Below are 24,784 nucleotides of genomic sequence, written 5' to 3' on the forward strand. Positions count from 1 at the left end.
CAACTAGACAGGTCCAGCAGAAAGCTGTGTACCTTTAATACCCCGTTTGGCAGATACTGCTACAGCAGGATGCCGTTTGGGATTATATCGGCATCAGAGGTATTCAACCGGATCATGGAGCAAATGATGGAGGGCATTGAGGGTGTGCGCGTCTATGTTGGTGACATCATCATTTGGTCCATGCAGGAGCATATCAGTCGCCTCCAGCGCGTTTTCAAACAAATACGGGACCAAGGCCTTCGCCTCAACAGAGCCAAATGTTCCTTCGGCCAGACGGAACACAAGTTCCGAGGGAACCATATCTCCCGGTTGGGTGTGCGGCCAGATGCGGACAAGGTGGCAGCCATCACGGCCATGCAGAAGCCAGCGGATAAGAAGGCGGTCCTCCGATTTTTGGGCATGGTCAACTTCCTGGGGAAGTTCATCCCCAACCTCGCCTCCCATACCACAGCTCTCCGGAACCTGGTCAGGAAGACGACAGACTTCCAATGGTATCCCGTCCACGAGCGCGAATGGGAGGAGCTTAAGACCAAGCTTACCACAGCCCCGGTTTTGGCAGTTTTTGATCCCACGAAGGAAACAAAAATTTCAACGGATGCCAGCCAATCCGGCATTGGGGCGGTGCTCCTGCAACGCGATGAGGCCTCATCATGGGCCCCCTTTGCATATGTGTTACGTGCCATGACCCCCACGGAACAGCGCTACGTGCAGATCGAAAAGGAGTGCCTGGGCCTGTTGACTGGGGTCGCCAAATTTCATGATTACGTGTACGGCCTCCCCCAATTCACTGTCGAGACCGCTGGTCAACATTATACAAAAAGACCTGAATGATATGACCCCTCGCCTCCAGTGCATTCTGCTTAAACTCCGGCGGTACGATTTCCAGCTCCTATACACCCCAGGCAAGGACCTGATCATAGCCGACGCTCTGTCCAGGGCAGTCAACACCCCATGTGACCCAGAGGGGTTCGTCTGCCAGGTTGACGCCCATGTGGCCTTCACGGCCTCCAATCTGCTGGCCACGGATGAACGCCTTATCCACATTCGCCGCGAGACTGTGGCTGACCCCCTGCTACAGCGTGTCATGCGCCACATGACAGATGGGTGGCTCAAGGGCCAATGCCCGCAGTTCTACAATATCAGAGACGATCTGGCAGTAGACGATGGTGTCCTCCTGAAGCTGGACCGCATCGTGATCCCGCACAGCATGCGCCAGCTCTATTTGGAACAGCTACACGAGGGCCATCTTGGCATGGAGAAGTGCCGACGGAGGGCCCGAGAGGCTGTGTACTGGCCCGGCATCAATGAGGACATCGCCAACACAGTGCCCCACCTGTCAGCGGTTCCAGCCGGCCCAACCACGTGAGACCCTACAGCCCCATGAGTTGGTCACGTCCCCTTGGTCTAAGGTAGGCGTTGACTTATTCCATGCGCTCGGCAGGGACCATGTTCTGATTGTAGATTATTTTTCGAACTACCCGGCGGTCGTACGCCTGCACGACATCACATCATCGGCGGTCATCCGTGCCTGCAAGGAGACCTTTGCTCATCACGGCATCCCACTCATTGTGATGTCGGACATTAGTCCCCGCTTCGCGAGCCAGGAATGGTCCAACTTTGCCAGTAGGTACAACTTTGTGCATGTGACATCCAGTCCCCTGCACCCCCAATCCAATGGCAAAGCGGAAAAGGGCGTCCACATCGTCAAACGGCTTCTCTGCAAGGCTGCCGATGCAGGATCCGACTTCTACCTCGCCTTGCTGGCCTATCGTTCGGCCCCACTCTCCACGGGCCTGTTGCCAGCCCAGCTGATCATGGGTCGCACCCCGAGGACGACGGTGCCGTCCATTCACGTCCCAGACCTCGACCACGTTCCGGTCCTTCAGCGGATGCAACAGACTCGTGCATAACACAAGGCGGTGCATGACGCTCGGGCGACTGATCTCCCTGCTCTGGCGCCGGATGACAACGTCCGCATCCATCTTCCGGAGGGTGGCTGGTCTGCAACTGCTTTGGTTCTTCGGCAGGTGTCTCCACACTCGTTCCTGGTTTGTCTGCCAGATGGTTCCATTCGCCGCCACAATCGGCGTGCCCTTCGTCTCGTTCCACGCTCGCTACGTGATCCTCCACCAGTGCCACGCCCTCCTGTTGTCCCCAACCTGGACTATGTGGAGACTCCGAATACTCTGCATCCTCCGCACTCTGCCATGGCCAAGCCCGTTCCTCAGCCGATAGCTCCTGACCCAGCCTTGAGGCGGTCCACCAGAATTCGTCGCCCACGTCAGAGACCTGACTTATGAGTTTTACAATGTTGGACTCTTTGATCTGTTCTGTTATCCTGTTTCATCGTTCCAGTAATTTGTATATAATGTTCATTTCGTTGTTGGTGTGACACCCTATTTCTCTGCACCAGGCACCTTCCCGTGTAAATAGATTAGCCTCATGTACATCGTCATGTAAATAATACGCACACACATAGTCAGGTACATTCACTACACGATATTTATTGTCACGCATGCACATGTTCTTTATATAAAAGGGGGGATGTCATAATATGCACCAGTATATTATGGTGCAGACACACACACACACACACTGATGGACATGCAGTGGGACCAATCAGCATACACAACACCGCAGCCAATTACCAGCGAGAGCACACGCACTATAAAGACAAGGGATAGGAGAGTTCCCGCTCATTCTAGTAGCAGCCAGCTCGGAGCACAGAGCTCACAGCCTGCAACACAGACATTCACCATGTGCTGAGTGCATCACCTGGTTAGGACTCGGCAAGGGTCAACAGTTAAAGCTGGTATTGCATTTATCCACAGTTCAAGTATGTTAATATAGTTAACCTTACAATAAAATAGAGTTGCACCACTTCCAGTGTTGGTGACCTGTTTGTGATCCAGAACACCCAACACATCATGGTACAAGGAGTGGTTGCATACTAGCACTTCTGAGACCCACCTGCAACTAATCAGCATTCCAGCATCCTTAAGTATGGAGAACATCAACCCACCGCCGCCGCTCCGCATTGCCGGCAATCACGGGGTCAATTGGAAGATTTTTAAACAGCGCTTCCAGCTCTTCCTCGAAGCCACGGACAGGGAGAACGCCTCGGACACCAGGAAGATTGCTCTGCTCCCCTCCACGGTCGGGCAACACGCCATCCACGTCTTCAACTCCCTCACATTCGCTGACGACGAGGACAAGATAAAGTACAAGACAGTTCTCCTCAAATTCGATACCCACTTCAGCATAGAGGTCAATGAAAGTTTCGAAAGATACCTGTTCCAGCAGCGCTTGCAGGGTAAGGAAGAGCCTTTCCAATCCTTTTTAACACACCTCCGCATCCTTGCGCAGTCCTGCGGCTACGGGCCCACCTCCAACTCCATGATACGCGACCAGATCGTATTTGGTGTTCTGTCGGTTAATATAGTTCACCCTATAATAAAATAGAGTTGCACCACTTCCAGTGTTGGTGACATGTTTGTGATCCAGAACACCCAACACATCAGGCAAGTAATTAAATTTATTTCTCAACAGACTGCTAGAGTTAGCTCGAAAGAGCCAGAGCATTTGCGACAATTCCAGAATTTCCCAGGCTCCAGGGAGCGCTTGATTGTACGCCTGTCACCATAAAAGCTCCAGCTGGCCAGCCCCGTAAACTTATCAGCAGGAAAGGATTTCACACATTGAATGACCACAATTGACAGATTATGGAGGGATGCCCATGGGAGCAGCCATGACTCATATATTCTGCCCAACACTCAGATGTTAGACTTGATCAGCAGTCCTGATGCCCTTAATAGTTGGCTTTTAGGTGACAAGGGTTACCTCCTGAGGAGATAACTGATGACTTGATTGAGGGCCTTGAGAACAGATGTAGAGAGGAGCTACACAGAAGCACCAGGGCCATCGTAAAGCAGAGCATTGGACTACTGAAGAGGAGGTTGAGGTGCCTTGACAGATCAGGACTAGCATTACCGTATGCTCCTCACATTGCAACACTCATGGACACTATATGCTGCGCCCTCCATAACATTGTCATTCAGAGAGGGGATGCCCATGAGGAAGAGGGGATGCCAGATAACGGGAATTAGCTGACAACGAGGGGTTAGATAAGGTAAAAGAACATCCCAATTTAGAGGTGCAAGGCTGTATACATGAATTTTCACAAGGGAAACCTTGATAAGGTAGAGGGTGCAATAGGTTATGAAGTCACAGCCTCAGAGGTTCATGCACTCCATGTGTCTCAACGTCATTTCATGTGGAATGTGGGATTAATGTCACTGTCCGGTCAACACACTTAACATTCAATACATCCAGCCTGCCTCCAATTATTGAAGCTCATTGGCTCTCAGCAGACTCAAGTTGAAGTCAGGTTTTGGGTGCAGTTGGCAGGGAGTTTCGCGACGGCCACATTGGCAAGATCATGGCCTGTATTTGCCAAAAATGAGCCCCCACAAGATTCTCAACATTACTGGCTCCCTTGTCTGATTCGCCCGTCTACCGCCTCAGCAGCTCATTGCTAACAAGGGGAGCTGCTTTTAAGCGTTCACTCACCACTCACTCCTGTCAACACTGAAGCATGGCAGTATGCAGACCTGCTCCTAACTTTGGGGATGCCAACCTCACAAAGGCTTCTCAACGCTGTGGATAGGAGGGGGTGCATCCTGTTGCACCAAGGGAGTCAGAGGACCTGCAGCAGGAGCAGCAATGCCGCCTGGGAGGCAGTGGCAGCTGCTGTCAGTTCGGGCAGCATGACAAGGAGGACTGCCATCCAATGTCAGAAGACCAACGATCTCCAACAAGCTGCAAGAGCAAGTTACCACCTCTTTCCTGGCATCAGTTCCACCTGCCGCTCTTCAAATTCCTATACGCCCTCCTCCCCCTCAATCGACTTGGCTGACACCTCGCACCCTCCATATATCAGGTCTTAGTGCTTGTTCCTCAGAATCCCCTGGCACCCGCCAGCACAACCCCTTTATGTCCAGGTGCGATGCCCACACATGTCACCTGCTAGAGACACCCCACAACCTATCAAGCATGCAGCTCACAATGTCCTCTCTTTGCCCCCGCAGGAGAAGGTAGCCCATAATAAACGGAACATGGCCAAGACAAGGGGAGAAATCCCAGGGTTCTCACCCCCTATGCGGAACGGGCCCTGAAAATCACGGGTTTGCCCGAGGAGCGAGCAGTCACTGACAGCGAGGTCGGACGACGTCAGAGAGGTGAGGATCCACTGCCTCTTCACCGAGATGACCAGTCTGAAGGGAGTTGTTCATGTCAGTCAAAATGGTCCTTCCCTCTAACTGAGCACATGTCCATTGTCTCGCAGGATCTCCATCTGATGAGATGAGGCCATCCGGAGTCGTACCCCACCCTCCCCACCACCAAGTGAACACCGCGGAGAAGAGCTCCAAAGAGACCACCAGTGAGGCCTCATGGCTGTCGTCCGCACCTTCCACCAGCGCAGAGACACTCACCTCAGTGGGTGACATTGGTGGACAGACTTCTGGGGCATAATTGGTGAGCACCACGCAGTTGCCGATGCATATCAGTTGGGTGAAGGAGCATCCAAGGGAGACAACTGACCGAGGTCTGGTAGATCTCAGGACATATCTGGGCCCCAGCCAGATGTTGAGACTCTGGATAAGGTTCTTCCAGAGCTAATGCAGATGATAAGACACAGCCAGGAGATTCAGGAAGGGGTGTCAGCAAAATTCCAGCAACTGCAAAGCCGATTGGAGGAGTCCCAAGGTGAAGGAGATGGTGCTGACAATGCATGGCACCGAGGCCAACACTGCTAGGGCAGCGACCGCAGTGGAAAACCTGGAGCACGATGTCTGGGAGTGAAATTGACTTTCAGGATAGAAGTCACAGCATGGCTCTGCCCTGGGAGAGTTTGATAGGACATGGGTCTTTCCAATATTTAAAGATGGCTTGAAGGCATCACAGACACAAAGCCACTCATCCCTTGCTCCCCCCACCCCCACCACCGAGTACTGGGGGCAGCAGCACCGGTGCCCTTGAGCTGCATTCCTGAAAATGGAGATGGCTACTCACCTTCTCACTTCCCCTCAGTAGCCATTGCGCCTGGTTCTCGTTTTTGAAAAGGAGTACTAAATGACATCAGCATGACTTCCTGCTGAGGAGTTTGCTAATTCCCGGTGGGCCGTGATGCGTTATGTACTCTGGGATAACACAGGCTGGATTCAGCTTGAACCAAAAGGTACTCCAGACCTTGAAGTTAGTTCAATCTGATTTATTGAACCAGTAGCACAGTTAACACAGTTCTCTATGAGTTTGACTCTCTGCTAACCTAATTGTGGTTACTCTGTCTGACTGAACCAGACTAGCTCTTAGCCACGTGCTGGAGGTGTGATACTGTACATACACCCTGACTCACTCTGTAGATGTCCATCAGTTGAAAGAGGCGGAGTGTGAGTGCCTCGTGCCTTTTATAGTGATATATCACCCCTGAGTGTCCTGTCTGCTCATTGGTCATGTCCTGTTCTCTGTGTTCATTAGCTGCCTGTCTGTGCCTGTCTGTACATCATTATCTGCATGTCTGCACATCATGACATCTCCCCTTTTTTTAAATGTTTTGTTGGCACATGGGAACGTACTTACATGCGGTGGCATATATTAACATATTTACAAGCAGTGGCATATGTGAACGTATTTACATGTGAAGACAGCTGTCTAATGTGAGAAAACAGAACATAGCAAACAAAACCAATGTTCATAAGACCAGTCTCTGGGGCTTGCGTCTGATCCTTGTCGACCGCCGGAGGGGTGGTGGTGGGGACGACGGCGCCTTGACAGGCGGGATGGAAGCCTGACTAGTGGCCTCGTAGTTCAAGGTATAGGAGGTGGCAAAACAACGGACGGAAACGGAGAAGAAAGCGGTTGTGGGCAGGCAACTTTGCGCAGTGCCCGTCTGTTTCGTCGCACAACAGAACCATCAGCCATACGTACAACATACGAGCAGGGCGCAGCCTGTCGAACAACGACAGCTGGATCAGACCAGCTACCATCCGGTATCTTGATCCTGACAGTGTCTGCCGGGGATAACACGGGCAAATTGGTGGCATGAGCATCATAGCCCTGCTTTTGCTGGTTTCGGAGCTGCTGCACCTTCTGCAGCACTGGGATGTGATCCAGGTTGGGTAAGTGTATGGCTGGAACTGTCGTCCGCAGGTCCCTGTTCATCAGGAGTTGAGCCGGCGACATGCCAGTGGACAGTGGGGTCGCCCTGGACGCAAGCAGCGCGAGGTAGATGTCAGAAGCAGAATCTGAGGCCTTGCAGATGAGCTGTTTCACAATGTGCACCCCTTTTTCAACCTTCCCATTGGACTGCGGATAGTGTGGGCTGGAAATGACATGTTTGAAATGGTATGACTTGGCAAACATAGACCACTCGTGGCTGTTGAAGCATGCGCCACTGTCACTCATGACAGTGAGTGGGATACCATGCCTGGAGAACGTCTCTTTACAGGCCTTGATGACGGTCTGAGATGTGAGGTCTGAGAGCTTCGCAACTTCAGGGTAATTGGAGAAATAGTCAATAATCAACACGTAGTCACGACCATTCGCACGAAAGTGGTCGATGCCAACCTTGGACCACGGGGAGGTCTCGATTTCATGCTGCTGGAGCGTCTCCTTGCTCTGCGCTGGCTGGAAGCATTGACAGGTCGCACAGTTGAGGACCATGTTTGAGATGTCCTGGCTAATACCGGACCAGTAGACAGCCTGCCTGGCTCTGCGTCTACACTTCTCGACGCCCAGGTGTCCCTCATGGATTTGGCGGAGCACCAAGCTCTGGAGACAGAGTGGAATGACAATCCGGTCCAGCTTGAAGAGGATACCATCAATCACCGTCAGGTCGTCCTTTACATTGTAAAATTGAGGGCACTGCCCTTTCTGCCAGCCATTGGCGAGGTGGTGCATGACACGCTGCAAGAGGGGGTCTTTGGCTGTCTCCTCGCGGATACAAACCACCTTCTCATCAGACGGCGATGATTTCCAGCGGTTCACTAGGCAATGTGATGGAGCGGGACAATGCATCAGCGATGATGAGCTCCTTGCCAGGAGTGTACATTAAGTCAAAGTCATACCTTCTGAGTTTGAGGAGGATGTGCTGCAACCAAGGCGTCATGTCGTTCAGGTCCTTGTGGATAATATGGACCAGAGGCCTATGATCCTTCTCGACAGTGAATGACAGCAGGCCGTAGACATAGTCGTGAAACTTGAGAATGCCAGTGAGAAGACCCAGGCATTCCTTCTCTATTTGCACATACCTTGTTTCGGTGAGCATCATGGCTCTCGATGCGTAGGCTACCGGTGCCCAGGATGAAGTGTCATCACGTTGAAACAGCACCGCACCGATGCCATCCTGGCTCGCATCTGCCGAGATCTTTGTCTCCCTGTCTGGGTCAAAAAATGCCAAGAGGGGTGCAGTGGTGAGCTTGGCTTTCAGCTCCAACCACTCTGCCTGATGTGCTGCCTTCCACTCAAAGGCAGTGGACTTTTTTTACCAGGTTTCGTAGGGCCGTGGTGTGTGAGGCCAGGTTTGGGATGAACTTGCCCAGAAAATTGACCATGCCAAGGAAGCGCAACACCACCTTCTTGTCTTCAGGGACCTTCATGGCTTCGACGGCCTTGACCTTGTCTGTGTCCGGGCGCACGCCCTGCTGAGAGATCTGGTCACCTAGGAACTTGAGTGTCGACATGCCAAAGCAACATTTGGACCTGTTCGGCTTCAGGCCATTGGCATGGACACAGCGGAATACCTGCTGGAGACAGGAAACATGCTCTTCAGGGGTCGTGGATATATGATGATGTCGTCCACGTACACACGAACCCCTTCAATGCCCTCCATCATCTGCTCCATGATGCGATGGAAGATCTCCGATGCTGAGACAATGCCAAACGGCATGTGATTATAGCAGTATCTGCCAAACGGTGTGTTGAAGGTGCAGAGCCTTCTGCTGGACTCATCCAGCTGGATTTGCCAAAATCCATGTGATGCATCTAACTTGGTGAAAAAACGTGCGTCTGGCATCTCACTGGTGAGCTCCTCCCACTTCGGGATGGGGTAATGTTCACGCATTATATTCTTATTGAGATCCTTGGAATCAATGCAGATGCGGAGGTCTCCCGAAGGCTTTCTAACAAATACCATCGAGCTGACCCAGTCAGTTGGTTCGGTTACCTTGGAGATGATGCCCTGTTGCTGAAGATCCTTGAGCTGTGCCTTCAGGCGCTCCCTCAGCGGAGCCGGGCCCGGCGTGGTGCGTGGACCACTGGCTTGGCATCAGGTCGTAGCAGAATCTTGTATCGATATGGCAGCGTGCCCATCCCGTCGAACACATACGGATACTGAGCGAGGATGTCGTCAATGCTGGCCTGAAGATCCACATTGGAGGATGTTGTTGTGTAAACCCACTGCACGAGGTTCAGCTGCTTGCAGGCATGCGCGCCAAGCAGGGATGCCCTATCTGGCTTGACAATTTCAAAACGTAACCGTGCATGGGTGCTCCAGTTGGAGACGAGTAGATGGCAGGATTCGTTGTAGTCCAGGAGCCTGCAGGCTGCTGGAAGGACCTTGGGTGGCTTCTTGATGCGTTTGAAATCTGCCTGTGAGAGGAGGTTTGCAGAAGCACCTGTGTCCAGCTTAAACTGGATGGAGCAGTGGTTGACCTGCATCACCGCACGCCATTCGTCCGCAGAATCCACAGCAAGGATGGATTGAATTTGTGATGAGTTGGATGTGGCATATTCACATTTGGTAATGATGCCCACACAGTAGGCGGAGTACAGGCATTCTTCCTCTGGATCCGTTGTGCTGCCAGGATCAGAATCCTGTAATCGTTGTTGCACACTCTGAACGCGCCGTCGTCGGAATTGGGGTTGCTGGCCCCTGACTGGTGGTGCAGACCTGCACAAGGCTGCATAGTGTCCAGGCTTCCCGCAGTTTAAACATCGCCTGCCTCTTGCAGGTCAGTGTTTCTTTAAGTGGGCGTTGCCACAGTGCGAGCACGTCATGACGTCGGCGTCCTGACGCTCCACGCCTTGTCGCACGTGCGCAGTGTGGTTGTCGGCCGCTTCGTTATCCCATTCGCATCGCGCATGCGTGGGGCCCCGGGAAAAGCGTGGGAAATGGCGGCTTTCATCAATGCAGAGGCGCTGCATCCGGGGGATGGCCTGCACACTCTGCTTCGTGGGAGGCAAGTTTCTCATTTTCAACCCATTTGTACTAGGCATAGCGATTTTTGGCATGCTCATGCACCGTGGATGTTTCAATCGCGACTGGCAGGGTCATATGTTTGATTTTCAGTAGCTGCTCTCTCAGAGGATCAGAGTGAACTCCAAAAAATATTTGGTCTCTGATCAGGGAGTCAGCAATATCACCAAAGTTGCAGGACAGCGCTAGCAGGCGGAGGTTAGTTAAGAAGGAGTTGAAAGATTCATCTTTACCTTGTAGATGTTGTTTGAATATGTAGCGCTTGAAGATTTCATTGGTGTCCACTTCACAGTGACTGTCAAACTTGTCCAGGATGGTCTGAAACTTTGTCTTGTCCTGGCCTTCAGTGAAGTGAAAAGAGGTGAAGAGTTTGATGGCTTGATCACCCGCTGTTGAGGGGAGAAGCGCGATCTTCCTTGCATCAGACGCACCCACGAGGTCTGAAGCTTCGATGTACAGCAGAAACCTTTGCTTGAATGTCCGCCAGTTGGCACTGAGATTGCCGGAGGTCCTGAACTGATGAGGAGCCTGAATCTTCTCCATGGTGCCAGGATACATTCGCTGGTCGTCACGGAACGGACTGAGGTAAACCACCGAGATTAAGCAGTCACCTGGTAGCATGTTGTGTTATGTACTCTGGGATAACACAGGCTGCAACTGGATGCAACTTTAACCAAAAGATACTCCAGACCTTGAAGTTAGTTCAATCTGATTTATTGAACCAGTAGCACAGTTCTCAATGAGTTCAACTCTCTGCTAACCTAAGTGTGGTTACTTTGTCTGACTGAACCAGACTAGCTCTTAGCCACGTGCTGGAGGTGTGATACTGTACATACACCCTGACTCACTCTGTAGATGTCCATCAGTGGAAAGAGGCGGAGTGTGAGTGCCTCGTGCCTTTTATAGTGAGATACCACCCCGGAGTGTCCTGCCTGCTCATTGGTCATGTCCTGTTCTCTGTGTTCATTAGCTGCCGGTCTGTGCCTGTCTTTTATATCATTATCTGCATGTCTGCATATCATGACAGGCCGCTGCATTCAACTTCAATCATGTTAATAAGATTGAAATGAATGCAAATGAAGGTTAATGATATTCTCGCCATTTTGGGGCATGACTATCACCATCGTGAGCAAGCTGATGTGAATCACAAAATTGTTCGCACCCGGCGCAAATCTCGATTTTGCCCTCTCCCACCATTAGACCGGCATGCTTCGATCCACACTGGGTGCTGCGCGGTTGCTGAATCGCAGCCCACGTTTATCTCCCAAATGTAGTTCAACAGCACTGATATGTTGAAATAACCTCTACATGATGTACAGTCAATTGACACATTTCTTGTCTAGTATCACAGCAACAGGAGTTCCTTAATCTTTACTCACATAATCAATATGAGACATATCATGAACAAAACTAAAAGGTGCCCATGTGAATCACTTGGTGACTAGTGTGGAGTTTTCTTAAAGTGTTTCCTACTGCTCTGGAGCAGTGTTCTCCTCCTGCTTGCTGCTGCACTGAAGAAATGCTAATGATTTTCTATTCCTCTAGCCCTGGATGACTTTGTTGGACATCCTTTGTGTGGCTGGGGACTTGAGGGCCCTGCCATGTTAGAAGACTCCTGCAGAGGGGAGAAGGAGCTTCTGTCGCCGCAGCACGAGATGAGGAACATGGCAATGGTGGATCGGTGAAGGAGACGCTGCCTACATCAGAAATGCCTTGAGATACACACCTCCACAGTCCAGGTCAGAGCAAGCAACCTCTCTGAAATACCCTCCAAATATTCATTCGCCTTGCTCTGGATCTCCAGCATCTGCTGAATTACGGATTACTCCAGCGGCTCATCATCCGACTTGGAATCAGTCTCTGGATCACCTCCGATTCTCCGACTCCCTAAGGCCTGCTCCGCCACACTATCTGGCAGATACACATGCAACTGTGAAGTGCACTCACCAGCTTCTGGCTGCCCTTGTCCCAAGGCACTAATCCCTGCCGAGATGCCAGTAACTGTGCTGGTGCTTGGTGCAGAGAGAAGATGTGACACTGCTTCTTCCCAGGGTGCTTCTTCATCTTGGAGGGAATTGTTGGGCCAGCATTTCCATTGCGATCCATGGAAGAAGCTTCATCTGTGCAAGAGAGCGTGAGTTCAAGGTAAGCACAATTATAGTCATAAGCAATATGATATATGAAATGTTGCAATCATTATGGCATACTTGTCACAACATCACAAGCTTTCCACTGGGAAGCTTCTCTGCATTTGAGTATAAAAATGACAATTTCTACATTCTTTGAATCACGCTAAGTATCAATCCTCCCCCTACTTGCCGTCTCCCCATGTCCCAGTTTCAATCACTTGGAGTCTCAGCAGATGTGTGCCATCGTCAATTTGCTCATCCCTCTTGTCACAAATTAAAAATCCAACTAAAAGTTGTAGTGGTGGATGATGAGTACACAAAGTTTAGTGAAAAATGTGATATATGCAAACGATATCAGAGAACAGCATCATAGCCTATTGTAAGTCTCCTATTCACACAAGGCTGTAATCAAGTAGTAGCTATGGATTTAAGGATGTGGGACAAGGATAGAAACATTTATATTTTACATATCAAAGACATAGCATCAAGATTCACTCTGTCTACAGTAATACATGGCAAAGACAAAAGATAAAATCTTGGAAAGTTGGACAAGGACTGGACTGGGGGCATAGGCTAAATTCCTAACTGACAATGGTTGTCAATGACAAATTTTGGAGGGTGTGAAAATATGAACATTGTAGTGATGAACACTACAGCTGAAAATCATTTCAGTATTGGTATTTGTGGAAGAAATCAGGAGTGATTGATGAGATGCTCCATAAGAGCTTAGTTGTCCAACCAAATCTGCCCTGGTAGTCCATGTAAAGAAGTTGCTTCAAATGGTTGGGGACTATAGTCTGTGTCAGTTGGTCTCTGGGTGAGCTCTAGGAATATTCTCAGTGATGTAATAATACCGCCCCCACCAGCCTTGGAAGGACTATAATTAGTTCCACATTTTCTGCACACTTGAATGTCCAAATGGAGGGAGAGGGCATTCACCAAGGTTGAAGTCAGAGAAAATTCTGTAAGCCTTTTGGCATTTCCGAATTTATCAGAGGTAAATTATAATCCTGGGATTTAATTTACTATAAAAGAAAGTTTCAAGGAGTGGAAAGGTCAGGATAAAGTGATAGGGCATGATGGGAAGACAGTAATTCTCCAACCTGGTAATCAAACTATTACAGTACATTCATTTACGTTAATCAGGTTGTTTATAAACTTGCAGGTTCTGAGCAATTAGTAGAAGATGAGGAGCAGGAAAGGTAGATAAGGGATGGGTGATGATAGATAAATTAATGATGCACAGGATAGGGATATTTCACCCAAAGAACTGTCAAAAGTTATTTTGCCATGCTGGCAAGATCAGCTCTCCAGCAGGAAATTTCTCTAAGTATGGCCTCAGCGGGAGAAACTCTCTGAGGCCCAAAAAATGGCAATGTGCCGTTAAATAGTGGCACTGCAGCCACCGAGAATCACCCTGCCAAACGCCCAAAAGTTTACTCAGTTTTAAGTTTGCTGAATCTCGCCCATTATTTTAATTTAAATTAGACACGTTTCCTTTAAAAATTAGTTTTTTTAACATTGTCTGCTTTAAGTGGCTGTTAAGTATGCTGAATCGCTTAAATACACTGAATCACACCCATTATTTAATTTAAATTAGACATATTTCCTTTAAAGAATTATTTGTTTTTTACATTGTCTCCTTTAAATGGCTGTTAATTAATTTATTTTATTTTTACTCAAAAGACTATACACAGAATTTGCAACCAGTGTGCACTATAGAGACTGCAGTGCATTCAGACCTGGGAACTTTATTTTAATTTAATAAGTTTCTTTTGTAGTTTTGTTTGAGTTAGTGTCCCTTTAAGAGCCATTTAATTTGTTTATTTGATCAAAAGAGTATTCGGGTACATGGTTAATTAGTGAGCGAACAGATCTGCAACGCAGTACCCTGTGAATAAACCTACGATTAAGGAAAAACCTGTGTCCTGTTTTCTACTTCACTATCTGGCTTTAACAGAAGCATGACTCACACACTTTCTATTTTATACTGATCTGCCTCATGGGTACATTTCCTTTCCACAGTCTGATATCACATCTTCTGCATTGTCTGACTGAGGAATGAACAGACTGCTGCATTACCAACATCTGATAACATGCTCACATGGACTTTTCTGCAAATGCATGGTTGAAAATACATTATGAATTTATCTAAATCTTTTTCTGTGCAAAAGAGAAAATACATGCAATCAGAGGCAAAGGACTGTCATAGGTAAAGGAATCATTGAGGTTTCTCAAGAGGCATGAGAAAGGTAACTGAAACCCAGGAATTAGTGTTTAATGGAAAATTTGGAGATGAGTTTCCACATTTGCAGACAATAAATGAGTTGATGGAGCTTGTCTATTGCTTAGTTACTTCTGTCAACTACAAATCAGACATCATATGTAGGGGCTGCCCAAGACACACCCTATCTTACCTACGACCTGGTTCTGCACAACATGAATTAGCTGAATAGTTGAGTGAGTTGCTACAAGCAGTTCTGAGCAAGTTTTCCACATACAATAAAAGATTCCTTCACCTTTCCGAAGATTGTATCGGACTTACATATCAATCACCTTCTACTGGGGGCTGTGCACCTCAGAGCCCTCAGCAGGGGACTCGGGGATGAAGCAGTTCCTTGATGGACTGGACATGCCAGGTGTGGGGAAGGACAGGAAACGGGGCCTGGAAGCATGACTAGAACTGGGAGAAGTCATGGAGAGTATTAGCTCCATATAGGCAGGGAAGGTGCTGGGACCGGACAGTTTCCCAGCAGACTTCTACAAAAGATTTGTGACAACGCTGGCCCTGCACCTGCGGGAGATGTTCACAGACTCGCTGGCGAGGGGCACACTGCCGCCTAGGCTTACACAAGCCTCAATCTCGCTGATCCCTAAAAAAGACAAAGACCAACAGAATGTGGTTCCTACAGACCCATCTCACTACTAAACATAGACGCAAAAATACTGGCCAAGATCCGAGCCAAAAGGCTGGAGGATTGCGCACCAGAGGTGGTTGCAGAAGACTAGACAGATTTTGTTAAGGGTTGACAGCTAACCTCGAACATCAGGCGCTTGCTGAATGAGATCATGACCCCCATCTGGGGAGAGAACACCAGAGGTGATCATCTCCCTGGACGCTGAAAAGGCTTTAGGCAGAGCTGAATGGAAGTACCTCACAGAGGTCGTGAAGCGGTTCGGGCTTGGAACAGGGTTCACCGCCTGGGTGAAATCTCCCACTGCGAGCGTAAGAACAAACACCACCAGTTCTAAATACTTCCCGCTGCATTCACCCTAGCGATCGAGCCACCAGTGATTGCGCTCAGGGCAGCAAAGAACTGGAAAGGGATCCAGAGAGGAGGCAGAGAGCACAGAGTCTGGCTCTATGCGGATGACCTGCTCCTCTACATCTCAGACCCGTGAAGCAGCATGGAAGGAAGGCATTCTTGAAAGTGTTTGGAGCCCTCTCAGGCTACAAACTTAACTTGAACAAAAGTGGGATCTTCCTGGTGAACCCGCAAGGGGGAGGGGCAGAGTTGGAGGGGCTGCCGTTTAAAAAGGCCCGACACAAATTCTGATCCCTGGGGATCTAAATCGCCCATGACTGGGCAGGGATCCACAGGTGGAACCTGACCAGCCTGACGGAGGAAGTTAAAAAGAACCTGCAGAGATGGAACACACTCCCACTCTCCCTCGTGGGGAGAGTGCAGACAATCAAAATGAACGTACTGTCCAGGTTCCTCCTCCTACTTAGATCTATCCCGAACTACATCCTCAACGCCTTTTTCAACTCACTGGACAAACTGATTATGGTGTTTATATAGAGGGGGGGGAGGAAGAATGCAAGGATCCCGAAGGGAGTACTGCAGAGAACGAGATCCATGGGGGGCCTAGCCCTCCCAAACCAGCAAAGTTATCACTGGGCAACAACTGCAGAGAGAGTAAAGAGGTGAATAAAGGAGCCAGAAACTGAATGGGTGCTCATGGAGGAGGGCTCCTGCAGAGGGATCTCCTTCCAGGCCCTAGCCTGGTGGCACTCCCATCCCCACCTAATAAATATTCGACAAGCCCAGTGGTGGTAGCAACACTCCGGTCACGGAACTGCGACAACATTTTGGGCTAACTGAGATGTCTGATAAAGCCCCATCTGCAACAACCACAGGCTCACGCCGGCGACCATGGATGCCTCCTTCAAAAGGTGGAGACAGGGCAGGGGATCTCTGACAGTTAGGGACTTACACACCAACAACAAATTAACAACACTCGAAGAGCTAACAGAAAGATTCCAGCTGATGGGGATAATGAACTTAGGTACCTACAACTCACAAACATCCTGCGAAAAGAAACAAGGACGTACTCACTGTCACCACAACAGTCAATGCTAGTGGACATGCTGGACGCGGACATCTTAGGGAAAGGGAACTGTGGTGACATGCACGGAAGACTGCTAAGGGGGGCCAACAACCAACTGGGCGAGACAGGGGAGAAGTGGAAGGAAGACTTGGGGTTTGAAATAGGGTGGGGACTCTGGAGAGAAGCACTGCACAGGGTCAACTCCACCTCCACATGTGCAAGGCTGAGCCTAATGCAGCTAAATGTGGTACACAGAGCTCACTTAACCAGAACCCGGATGAGCAGGTTCTTCCCGGAGGTGGAGGACCGATGTGAACGGTGCCAAGGAGGCCTGGCCAACCACGCCCACATGTTCTGGTCTTGCCTCAGACTTGCTGGGTCCTGGACAGCCTTCTTTGAGGCAATGTCCAAAGTGGTGGGTATGAGGTTGGTGTCATGGCCGAGAGTGGCAGTCTTCGGGGTATCAGAACAGCCAGATTTCTTCATGGGGAAGAGGGCCAACACACTTGCCTTTGCCTCCCTAATCGCCCGCCGGAGAATCCTGCTCGGCTGCCAGTCAACAACACCACCGAAAGCTGCAGACTGGCTGACCGGCCTGTCGGAATTTCTCCAAATGGAGAAAATTAAATTTGCCACCCGAGGGTCGGAGGAAGGTTTCCACCAAACGTGGGGGCCATTCACTCGGTTGTTGCAAGACTTGTTTGTAGCCAACAACTCGGAAGCCAAAGATCAGGAGGGGGTAGCCATGGCACAGCAAGGAAGATGGGGGGGTCAGGGTGAGAGTTTTAATGAGAGTTTGGCTCAAGATAGAATAGAGCTTTGTGTAAACTGGAATGTCAAGGCTTGGTAATCGCTTCTGCTTTTGCACCAGACAAATTGCAGTAACGGCCTTGGGAATGGTTCCTAATTTTAAAGATAACTATAACTAAGCTGAAAGCAACAGAATGCTGTAATTTACAGAATGCTGTAATGTAGGCCTCCTCTAAGGGGGCTGTCCTCAGAAAAGAAACAGTGTCATATATTGTATATAAGCTACTGTTGTATGTATTAACTTTGGCTTGCTGCTGTACCTCCCCAAGATACAGTGGTGTAGCTCCGGCCGTGAATAAACATATGTTAAAGTGACTTGGTGCTCGATTGATCATTTCATCCGGACTGAAGGGAAACAAATTCTCAAGGGGAACAAGGAACTTAGCCAAGTTCAACAGAGGAACCAGGGGACACAAGGGTGTGGGGGAGTTCAGGGGCAACAACAACCTGAACCAAAGGGAATAAAAGCAAAGGGGAACTAGTGGGGAGTGTAATGCAGGGAACCACAATTACCGCAGCAAACACTGCAAGGAAGGAATAAAAGAAAAAGGGGTAACTGATGTATTTATGTAAATAATCAAAACTGATCATGGTGTAAATAGTCAATAGTTCTAGTTTTATTTCTTATATACTCTCCTGTTTAACATACCTCTGCTTGTTCATATTTATATTTGTTTTGTATCCCAAAAACTCAATAACAGACATTTTTTTAAAAGAACGACTTGCATATCAATTGAAATGCCATATGTGCATTTGGCATTGCTGGCCTCGTCACTAATATATTGCTCAAGGAAGCCATAGACATTTTCACCATGTCACTATATCATGGCAATCTAGATGCATCACCATTGTCTGAGTCTGTATTAACTGAACTTATGAAGTCAGCAACTCGTGCAGTTAAGCTCAGTTTCAATGACATTGGCGGAATCGCCGTTTGAGAGACTAAATGTTGATGTTGGGACTGAATGGCAGGTGTGCATTCCAGCCAAGAAGATGGCCTCCAGAGAGCGGCCCCGAAGTCAGGCGTCGCAGAGCTGGAGATATTGCTAGAAGCCGTGGAGAAGAGGCTGGACACACTGTTTGCTGGGGTGAGAAGGAGGCTGCCACCCACCAATGTCAACCGGACCTGGGCAGAAGTGGCAGAGGCCATGAACGCCGTGGGCCACACCACGCAAACTGGACAGCAGTGCCCTAAGAAGCTGCACAACCTCCTAACGGTAGCCTGAGTGAGTCACCAGCTCCATGCCCCTAGCACTACCCCCAGCCCACACACTGTACACAGACCTCCCTCAACCCTCGTGACCCATTAGGCAGTGCAGGGTGAGGATGGGCAACCCCCCAGGCCATCAGAGTGAATCACCAGCTCTGTGCCCCTGACACCACCCCCAGCCCACACGCCCCACACCCATGACCACCACCCCCTCCCCACATATGCAGCCCCCACCAGGCAGACAGGCAGGCTGTGCTGAGAGAGGTTGGGCAACCTCCCAGGTCAGCAAGGGTGAGTCACTACCACTATGCCCCTGGCATCACCCCTGGCCCACACTCCCATAATCCAATCCCCTACTGGAGGGTGATTGAACCCCGCCCACTGGCAGTCCGCTCTCACCTCACCCTGCACTACATGCTAAAACCCATTCTGCCTGCCATGGCCAGGTGCCCCGCACACCCGCCACTTCATGACACGGGCTTCACGTCACTGCTGTCACCAATACCCTCCACCATTGTGGTAGTCACCACTGCTGTATTATATTGTATATACTGCACTGCATACGATGGTATTGCGGTAAGGCTCCTGTACTACAGGTACGGGGGTAGATTCCTGCCTGCTGGCTCCGCCCAGTAGGCAGAGTATAAATGTGTGTGCTCTCCGAACTGCAGCCATTTCGGCAGCAGCTGTAGGAGGCCACACATCTCTGTGTAATAAAGCCTCGATTACTCTCTACTCTCGTCTCCCCGTAATTGATAGTGCATCAACCATCCCAAAGACTCTCACCTCAGTGGGTCATTTTAGTGAAGAGGCTCCTGGAACACACTCTGGTGTGCATGACACACAATGTTATGGTACTTCAGGTGGAGGTAGGAACCCCCAAGGGGTCGGGCAGTCAGAGGAACAGGAGTAGGTCATTCGGCCCCTTCAAGCCTGCTCTGCCATTCATTATGATCATGGCTGATCATCGAACCCAGTAAGCTGTTCTTGCTTACCCCCCCCAACATCATTTGATCCCTTTAGACCCAAGAGCTATTCTTGATTTGATTTGTCACATGTACTGTGGTACATGTTCTACGCACAATCCAGATAGATTGTTTCATACATGAAAAACATAGGACATACATAAATACACAATGTAAATACATAGATACAGGCATCGGGAGAAGCATATCTAACTCCTTCTTAAAAGCATACAGAGCGGGATTCTCCGTCGGCCGATGCCGGAATCGGGAAACTCCATCTACACGTTTGCTGATGACACGACCATAGTGGGTCAGATCTCGAACAACGATGAGTCAGAGTACCTAGTGGAGTGATGTAACAACAATCTCTCCCTCAACATCAGCAAAACTAAGGAGCTGGTCATTGACTTCAGGAATTGAAGTATCGTACACACCCAGCATAATCAAATACCCCTCCCACCCAGGTTATTCTCTCTTCCAACCTCTTCCATCAGACAGGAAATACAAAAGTCTACGCACTACAAGGTTCAAAAACAGCTTTTCCCCAGCTGATAGAAGACTCCTGAATGACCTTCTATGAACTGAACTGATCTCTCCCAACATCTTCTCTACTGCGTAGTACACTGTATTATTGGTTATTAGTACTCTGTATACTTCACCCGATGTCCATATGTTTCACCCAAAATCTGTGTCTATGTATTTATTGTGGTGAACCACTGTATTAGGAGATGTAAGGTAGGACCTGCACTACAGGTTCGCCGGTAGCTCCTGCTGGCTGGTTCCGCCCACGGAGAACTGTATAAATATGCATGACCTCCAGTGCCCTGCCATTTCACCAGGTGCAGCAGGAGGCCTCGCATCTGACTGTAATAAAGCCACAGTTGTATCTTTGTGCAATTGATCGTGCATCAATTTATCACAGTCAGATTTTCCACAGAATGGATATCAGAATTAAGCCCGATCGCCTGCAGCTGGATCCGCACTCGCCCGACGCCAGAAAATACTTTACTCACTGGCTAGCATGTTTTGAGGCCTTCATCAAGGCTGCGGACCCCATGTCAACGCAGGCTCAGAAGATAAACGTCCTGTACTCCAGACTGAGCTCCAGCGTGTTCCCGTTGATCCAAGACGCCACGAAATACACACAAGCAATGGAACTCCTTAAGGAACACTACGCGCAGAAGGCGAACACGCTCTTCGCCAGGCATGTACTCGCCACCCGCGCGCAACTACCTAGTGAATCCATCGAAGACTTCTGGCGGGCCCTAATTCCACTCGTCCGGGACTGTGACTGTCAGGCCGTCACGGCCGCCGAACACACGAATCTCCTCATGCGATGCCTTCGTGACGGGGATTGCATCGGACCGCATCCAAGAACGATTACTGGAAGGGGCCACGCTCGAACTGGCGGAGACTAAAGCCTTGGCGCTCTCCATGATGGTCGCATCCCGTAACGTACAATCGTACCCCTCCCGCCGCGCTGCCCACCCTTCTACTCCTTCCTACCCCTCCTGTGTAAGGTTTTCGGGCAATCCGGCCCTTTTTGGGCTGCCCAGGAATAAAACCCAGAGACTGTAAACTGGACACTTTTCAGCCAAAAGAACGTAACCAAATTTCCCAGCAGGCTTGGTCCGCTGAGCCGAGTAGGGGCATAGGTATTTACAAACCCCCCCCAGGAGCTACAAGGAAGAAGGAGCCAGACAACTAGATAAGATTAAAACACAGACAAAGGGGCACGGGAATACACAGGGGGCCTGCCTGCAAGCAGGACAATGGGATGGTCATAGCCCCCATGCAGATGTAAATGACTTTGCCTCCACCAGAGCAGAATCCAATCAACACCCCATCAACATAGCGAGGTGAGAATAGCAGCGATCTCCGGAGCAGATGGAAGACTTTGAAAATCTTCACAAGAGAGCTTAACCTTGTTATCTAAAAAAGCAGACTGTCTGGGCTCAGTATATTGCGCTGGAAAAGCCCTTGAAGATAAACGGTAGGAAAAAAACCAAGTTGGAGGCGGACCTGGGGGAGGTACTCCAATCTTGACAGGAGCCGCCGGCAGGAACTCACTGGGTGGAGGGGGCGGAGTCGGCGCCAAATTCAAATCCGGACAGGTCTGCCTGGCTGGAAGGAGCGGACCTGCAAGGAGAACCCAGAATTCAACAGGTCTGACCGGCTCAAAGGGGGCGGGACCAGCGGGAACTTTAAACCTTACCAATTCAATGCAAAAGGGGCTGGCCGAACACAGGGAAAAAGGCCAGGTGATTCAATATAAAAGGGGCTGTGTTTCGATTGAGGGGATGTTGGCTTGACCTCTCCACCTTCGACTTGACCTCTCGCAGCCTGTGACCATAAGTACCCTGCAGCAGCTTGCGAAACTCCCTTGACCTTGATAGTGGTTGAGGCTTTGGGGCAGGGGGCTTGATTTGTGTTTTGTGCCATTGCTAAAATTGTGTAACAATAAGATTTTACGTTGTGTCCGTTATAGTACTTCCTGAATAGACTTAGTTTGTGTTAGAGTTTAAGATTTTATTATAATTTCTTCTGTTTGATGATTTTGACCTGGGTTTTGCAATAAACCTCGATTTGCTGATAATTGGAGTCGTTTAAATTCTTCAATCTCTCACCAGCGATCTCTGACCAAGTCATTGTTAAGATATTCCTCACCTTAATTCCGGGGTCGAGAATCTAGGGCCAGCTTGAACGATTCGAACCCGTTCACTCAGGACAGGCTGCTGGTTAGGTAATAAACAGCAGTGTCCTATTCTCTCTCTTGGGAAAGTTACTCCAGCGAAGTAGGAACCGGGTGGGTGTTGTACCACCGGCAAGAGAGAGAATCACCTGGGCATTGGTGGGGGTCTGGATATCTGTGTGATATAAGCCTCAGGCTTCCGGTTAGGGACAAACGGCAGGCTTGATTCAGTGCTCTCTTCCGTGGAGGTGTCCCAGTGCGGCATCCCCTGGCCTCTGAAGTTTCAGTGCCAGCTGGAAAGAGACACACACAGATACTCAAACCCCAGATATCGGCCCAGTAGTGGAGTAGCAGAGATGGAACCCTCTACACCTGGACCCCGCCGATGACCTCCTCAGCCAGGGCCCTGCCTTCCACGCACCCCGGGGGTCCCCGCTGCTACTTCTGCAGTCAGCAGAAGCACCTCCGCCAACACTGCCCGGCCCGCACTACAGTTTGTAAAGCCTGCAGTAAAAAGGGCCACTTCACGGCAGTGTGTCAGGCCTGCGCAGTCGCTGCGATCGTGCCCGCTTTCGCCCCCTTCCCCAAGCCAGACGCACAATTGGAGCCGCTATCTTGTCCCGACCCCGCAATGTGCGCACCATGGGCGCCGCCACCTTGTCCCCCACAGGGTCTCCGGACATCCCAACATCGGAACCGTACACGCTCGCCACCCGAAGCATCCGATGGCTACCCGCAGCTCGCTTCGATGACGCTGGACCAATCTCGCCCACACAACCTGGCCACCGCGTCGACGACGGTTAAAATCAACGGCCACGCGACCTCGTGCCTGCTGGACTCCAGGAGCACCAAAAGCTTCGCTCACCCAGATACGGTAAGGCGCTGCTCCCTCGCAGTCCACCCTGCCAATCAAAGGATCTCCCTAGCCTCCGGATCCCACTCCGTCCCGATCCGAGGCTTTTGTACAGTCACCCTCACGGTCCAGGGCGTAGAATTTAGTAACTTCCGCCTCTATATCCTTCCTAATCTCTGCGCTGTACTCCTGTTGGGCCTGGACTTCCAGTGCAACCTCCAGAGCCTCACCCTCAAATTCGGCAGGCCCTTACCCCCCTTACCGTTTGCGGCCTCACAACCCTCAAGGTCGATCCCCTCACCCTTTTTGCCAATCTAACTGCGGATTGCAAGCCCGTTGCCACTGGGAGCAGACGGTACAGCACCCAGGACAAGACCTTCATCAGGTCCGAAGTCCAGCGGCTGCTTAAGGAGGGTATTATCGAGGCCAGCAACAGCCCCTGGAGAGCCCAAGTGGTAGTGGTTAAAACTGGGGAGAAAAACAGGATGGTCGTGGACTACAGCCAGACCATCAATCGGTACACGCAGCTCGACACGTACCCCCTCCCACGCATATCTAATATGGTCAATCAGATTGCGCAGTACCGGGTCTTCTCAACAATTGACCTGAAATCCACCTACCACCAGCTCCCCATCCGGAAGTCGGACCGGCCATACACTGCCTTTGAGGCAGACGGTCGCCTCTACCACTTCCTTAGGGTCCCTTTCGGTGTCACAAATGGGGTCTCGGTCTTCCAAAGAGAGATGGACCGAATGGTCGACCAGTAAGGTTTGCGGGCCACCTTTCCGTACTTAGATAATGTCACCATCTGCGGCCATGACCAGCAGAACCACGATGCCAACCTCGATAAATTCCTCCGCACTGCCACTCTTCTCAACCTGACCTACAACAAAGAGAAGTGTGTGTTCAGCACAAACTGGTTAGCATTCTCGGCTATGTAGTCCAAAACGGACTTCTCGGGCCCGACCCCGACCGCATGCAAACTTCCCCTCCCCCACTGCCCCAAGGCCCTCAAACGCTGCCTGGGGTTCTTTTCCCACTACGCTCAGTGGGTCCCAAACTATGCGGACAAGGCCAGCCCACTCATCCAGTCCACCCAATTCCCTCTTGCGGCCGAGGCACAACATGCTTTCGCCCGCATCAGAGCAGACATCGCCAAGGCCGGGATGCACGCAGTGGACGAGTCACTGCCTTTCCAAGTAGAAAGCGACGGTTCAGACGTCGCCCTTGCCGCCACTTTAAACCAGGCAGGCAGACCCGTGGCATTCTTTTCCCGCACCCATCATGCCTCTGAAATTCGACCCTCATCCGTCGAAAAGGAGGCCCAAGCTATCGTTGAAGCTGTGCGGCATTGGAGGCATTACCTGGCCGGTAAGAGATTCACTCTCCGTACGGACCAACGGTCGGTAGCCTTCATGTTCAATAACACACAGCGGGACAAGATCAAAAATTACAAAATCTTGCGGTGGAAAATCGAGCTCTCCACCTATCATTATGAGATCTTGTATCGCCCCGGTAAACTCAACGAGCCCCCAGAC

The sequence above is a fragment of the Scyliorhinus torazame genome, chromosome 11 (genome assembly GCF_047496885.1).
Source record: "Scyliorhinus torazame isolate Kashiwa2021f chromosome 11, sScyTor2.1, whole genome shotgun sequence".
In the NCBI taxonomy this organism is placed as follows: domain Eukaryota; kingdom Metazoa; phylum Chordata; class Chondrichthyes; order Carcharhiniformes; family Scyliorhinidae; genus Scyliorhinus; species Scyliorhinus torazame.